Source organism: Triticum dicoccoides, chromosome 4B (assembly GCF_002162155.2).
Source record: "Triticum dicoccoides isolate Atlit2015 ecotype Zavitan chromosome 4B, WEW_v2.0, whole genome shotgun sequence".
In the NCBI taxonomy this organism is placed as follows: domain Eukaryota; kingdom Viridiplantae; phylum Streptophyta; class Magnoliopsida; order Poales; family Poaceae; genus Triticum; species Triticum dicoccoides.
The window spans coordinates 471,033,986-471,039,652 of NC_041387.1; the positions used below are offsets into that span (position 1 = coordinate 471,033,986).

At 41.5% G+C, this 5,667-nt stretch overlaps 1 long non-coding RNA gene across 1 annotated transcript; it reads left to right on the plus strand.

The window, feature by feature from the left end:
• Nucleotides 1-1,196: 1,196 nt before the first annotated feature.
• Nucleotides 1,197-4,367, plus strand: LOC119293757. Its single transcript, XR_005143204.1, has 3 exons — nucleotides 1,197-1,497; nucleotides 1,988-2,075; nucleotides 4,191-4,367. It is a non-coding gene; the product is annotated as an uncharacterized LOC119293757 (long non-coding RNA).
• The last annotated feature ends 1,300 nt before the right edge of the window (nucleotides 4,368-5,667 follow it).

Genomic DNA, 5,667 nt, shown 5'->3' on the forward strand with positions numbered 1-5,667 from the left:
GAGAAAACGAATGCAGAGAAATATGGAAGGATGAAGGCACGGGGTTCGGAAGTGTTTCTGGTAGGCCGAGGGTGTCGGAGTCCTACATGTTTACTGTCCGGACTCCCGCAAAGCCTCCCTAGTTTATTTTCGGTTTGCGGGAAAAGGAACTTCCGAGCTAGCGGATGGATACAAAGCCGTGTTGAATGGCAAAACACATCTGGACAACACGGTTGGGACGTTGCAGGGGGATTGACGGTTTGCTTTGGAGATACCCTAAGTCGCCTTAGTGGTACTACCTCGGTCTGAGTTTATTAGTCCATCGTATTTTGGGTCAAGATTTGACCATATATTGGACTAGCAAAATTTAATGTATGTCAACTAAAATATTTTTTGTTGGATTTGTATTTGAATGTAGTTTTTTATTATATTATTTGACATCTATATCTATATCTATACCAAGATTCTTTCCTCTTAAATAATATTATTGGACTAGTATTCGGTCCATTTCAACACTTGTTATATTCAATTTTGACTAACTTCACTGAACATGTTTCCTTGAGTATCACTTTTCAGTAAAAGTCTCCCTAACATCGTTCGTTAGGATGTTTTTCAGCTCTACACTTTCATTCGATGATGATAAGTAGCTGGGGGAATTCCGGGAATTCATTTTGGCTCTAGTTAGCACATGCTCTTGCGTGCCAAAAATAAATTTACAAATATGCAAAAATATGAAAAAAGATAGATATGTTCATTGTCGCACCCAAATGGTACATACAAACTTACTGGGGAAAAACTTAAGCATGTTAACTTGTGGGGAAAAAAATCGAACGCCAAGTGTTACACTTAATTTTTTTTTCACCGACGAGGCACTATTATCCCATATGGCATGAAAATTGTCAAGCACGCTTGCTACACTAATATGAACATGTAGTAAAAATTTAGAATTTTTAAAATTTATTTAATATTTATTTTGATTTTCCTGTTCATTACAGAGAATATGCTCCCAGAGCCAAATATCCGCGTCCGGGGAATTACTTCTTTTTGGAAAAAGAAGAAAACAAATGGCTCGATGCGATATATACATTTGCTTGGCCCACTTTGGTCTGCCCGGTGTGAGTGGAGAAAATGAAAAGGCCGAACTGAATCCATCTGGCCATTCCAGCCCACGAGCACTTCCTCTTGCACTACCCTCCTCACTTTTGCCTAAAAAAAAAACTACCCTCCTCGCTTCCACAACACCGGCCGCAGCAGACTCGCCTAGGGCTATTCCGCCGCCGCCGCCGTCCGACGCCGGGGCTCGCCGCCGCTGGGGTGTGGTGCTGCAGCATTCGTTTCTCGATGGAGAATAGCGCCGGCTTCCTCCTTCCAGATCTTTGCATAGCTCGTCCTCCTGGCCGACCTCGCATGTGCGCCGCCACCTTGCTGCCATCCCGGCGAGCGTTCCGACAGCCGCCGCTTGCCTCTTCATTCTCCGCCTCCGCCTGCTTCCGTGACGTCGCCTCCAATATTGCAAAGGTAATGCGTGTCATTTCCCTTCTTCTCTCTTTTCTTCCTCATTTTGATTGCAATGGAGATTAATTAATTATATATTTGATCTGGTTTAGCGTTTTAGAACCTCTCCGGATCTCCCAATCTCCTTCAGTCCCACCTCGTCACCCCCTGTATGCGGTTGGTGGAGGAGCTGCTCCTTCCTTATGCCCCAACCTTGGTTAGTTGTGGCAGTAGTAGCACAGTTAGCAGATTCACATTTGCTTTGGTAGTTAGCTTTTGACACTTTTTGATTAGTTACTAAATAATGTGTATGGCACAATTGATAGCACGTAGTCACCATGAGAAAATTCTCTATTGGCCGCTAGTACACTGCTTACATGTTCAAGCACCTTAATCCTGACGAAACAGAGCATCACAATTTCTTCAAAAATATGCAACGCTACACTATTAATATGTACACCAGTAGTTGTGAAATTGATATGTATTTTCTTACAATGTATCAGATATTTTTCAGGTTTCTTGGACTTAGATAAAGCGATGTTTAGAAAAATCAGTGCAACAACATCAGCTCCAAGGCGAGAAATATGTCTCTACTTTGACTGGTAAGTCTCAATTTCACCTTAGCTACTCATCGTTGGTAAATTTGCATATATAGATTGTACAACCATAATAGAGATAATCAAAGTGATCAAATATTTAAATAAAAATTAATGAGTTATTGGACATATTATATAAAGAAATATCCATGAATGAGCTAGTGGTTTAGAACATGAAGACATCCTCCTTCAAGACGATCAAGTAGTTCTGAATTTTAACTCCGAAGTTGACAGCTTGATTGTTCTGAAGAATGCAAGAAGTAATATTAAGGTTAGAAAATTAGAGATTCAATGTGTAATATAAATTATTAAGTTGGTCATGAATGTACGTACTAAGTTCAAACTGAATTTATAAACACAAAATTGAAATATTGCATTACCTATTTAGTCAAGACTTCTGTGTAGACAATATTCTTTGTGTATGTATCGCTTGTAGTGATCTTATTCTTCCTTTTCTTCTTCTCCTTTGTGCACGTGTCGCCTTTATTTTTCTTCTTGTTTGTCTCCTTGTTCACATCATGTGTACCTGTTAGTACCTTTATGTTTGATGTCGCGGTTGCTCTAGAAAGCGCGACATATAGTTGACTATGTGAGAAAACAGGTTCATGCAGGTAGACACCGATAGTTGGTATTGTCTGGCCTTGTGATTTGTTTATTGTCATTGCAAAACTGAGTCTGACTGGAAACTGTTTTCTCTTGAAACTGAACGGGAACATGTCGTCGTCAGATGGGCATAATGGTATCCGAGGCAAGAAAACTCGCATTCCAGAGTACTGCCCTACCACAATCTCTGCATCAATTGCATTTTTCTGAAATCCACGTACGACCAGTCTGGTGCCGTTGCAGAGCCCATTAGCAGGGTCGATGTTCCTAAGTAGTATGATTGGACAATTTTTTTTGAGCTTCAGCATATATGGAGGCAGTCCATTTGGGGTTAGGGTGTTTAAGAATTCTGGTGGATAGTAGTTATGTGGGTCGTCTTCTACAGAATCGAAGCTGTGGTACACCATCTCCTCCCCCTGGAAGCAATCAATCATTTTTAGGTTGATCTTGTCTACGCAGTCATTCCTTGTGGATAAAATTGCTCTTGACGTGATGTACTTTGGATCTTTTAGGTAAGCATTTCCCGTTTGATAGATACTGTCAATAAGTCTATCCAGGCCGGTATCATCCGTCTTATTTGGCACACATATACTTGTAGGTAGAAGTATTTCACCATCATCATTTGTCTCCTCGGTTCCGTTTCCAATGCGTAGTAGGTATTCTGCGAACCATGGGTCGTTTTGAGCCCTCATGTTGCGCACAAGCTTCAATTGACGCATGCAGTTCTAGAGCTCCGACCTGCGTAGTGATGCATCTACTATCTGGGTTCTTGTTCCCTTTCGGACAACAGGTAGCACTTGTCTGAAATCTCCCCCAAATACGATCGTTTTTCCAACAAATGGAAGATCTGGTCTATCCATTATGTCCCGCATGCTTTTGTCTAGCGCCTCCACCGTCTGTCTCTTTGTCATAGATGCTTCATCCCAGATTATTGGTGATGCTGCTTGGCGTAGCTTTGCTGTCCCACTCTGTTTTGTGAAGCTACAAATAGCTCCATCATCTATTTTTAGTGGAATCTTGAACCTCGAGTGTGCAGTCCTCCCTCCAGGCATTATGGAAGCAGCAACACCGGAAGTGGCCGTCGCCACGGCAATCTTGCCTTGTCCGCGTATTGTGGCCAAGAGTGTCTTATAAAGAAAAGTTTTTCCTGTGCCTCCCGGCCCATCGACAAAGAATATACCTCCTCTTTGGCGGTCAACCGTGGCTAGGATATCGTCGTAGGCCTTCCTTTGCTCGATGTTTAGGTTTTTATGCAACGACTAGGAAACATGCCCGTGCGTTGCAATGGGAGTAGCAAATTCTAGAACGCTCCTAACAACTCATTTGTGTTACCACTTCTCCCTTACATCACCGTCGTAGAGGGTAGCACATTCCTATTCACAGCGAACTTCATCAGTTTGTTTTATTGCAGTCTAGAAATCCTAAATTAAGTACAAGATTGCATCATCCCAGCATGAATGTTTTGCAGTGAACAACTAATAGGGTACTACTTATGCTACCTGACATCCTAAATTATAGGACCATTGGGCGTTGAGGCATGGGATTGCAGTAAGGATCTCCTCGGTGACCTCATATATCCCTTACATAGAACAGTTACCGGAAACAATTATGTGTGTGCGCAATTCGATGTACAAAATGCTAAACATGTATATACTTGGCACACGATAATTTCCTTTTGTATCATGTAAAATTACAGTTACGTTTTCCCTAGCTGAAAATTTCTCCTTAGATTTTGAAAGGAAGGATCATACGTATTTTGTTAGAAATGAAGATTAGTTACACGGTAACAGTTACATGAAAATTTCATATTGTTTTCTTTTATTTAAATGTAAAAATCGCTAGTCTGGAGTACTTCATACTCCACTGAGGGAGTACATGCTTAATTATTTTGGTCGGAAAGATTTCTTAATTCTGATTAAGAAATGATTATACAGTCAACAGTAATAGAAGAATCTAGGAAGATGGTAAATACTAAACTGTCCAACATATAATAATATATTCTGAACCTAGGCTTATGCCTTCGCCTAATGCAGAGGGTAGAAGGATTAGCTATACGATGAAGACAATCTGATATTTAGCGTGTGTTATGAAGAAACAATACCCTCTTCGTGAAGAAACATCATCTGATTTCACTGGCAAACAAAAAAAAATCACTATTGCCTAGTGTTATATAAACATCAAAGTAAATAGGAATACAAATCGCTAAAGCCTCAAATAGGCGGTTAGCTGGCATCAAAGTGACCCTATTGTCTAGTGTTTGACTCTGATGCATGAAACATAGACCCTCAAATGTCTGCTTCCACAACCGTGTACATTATTATTAAATGTTGAAAATCCATACAATTACATGCAACGTAAAACTAGCCTAAATCTTCGCCGACGTACGTTCTCCAAGTCCGAGTTCCTTTCCGTGTCCATGTCTGGCATCTGTGAGCCCCGGGAAATGAAGGTGCGGTCGTTGGCGAGGAAGAGTAGGCAATGGGACGCAGACTAGCCCACAGGGGACACAAGGCACTGTACTCTCTCATGCTCAACTCGTCCTTGTCAAAGCCCATGCCCTGGATGTTGCCAAACAAGGTGAGGTGCATGGTATACCTGGACGGGCCGGCCTCGTGGTCGGAGTCTGATGACCCGCAAGTATACGGGATAGTTGTAGCCTCTTTTGATAAGTAATAGTGTCGAACCCATCGAGGAGCTAAAGGTCGAACAAATACTCTCTCAAGCCCTATCTGCCACTGATACGACTCTATGCACGCTTGACGTTCGCTTTACCTAAAACAAGTATGAACCTAGAAGTACTTTGTAGGTGTTGTTGGATAGGTTTGCAAGGTAGTAAAGAACGCGTAAATAGAAAATAGGGGCTGTTTAGATAAATAAACAATAAAGTAAATATAGCGAGTGTGTAAAAGTGGTGGTAGGAGTTGCGGAATTGTCCCTAAGCAATTGACTACTTTACTAGACCGATAACAAGTTTTACGTGGGAGAGGCCACTGCT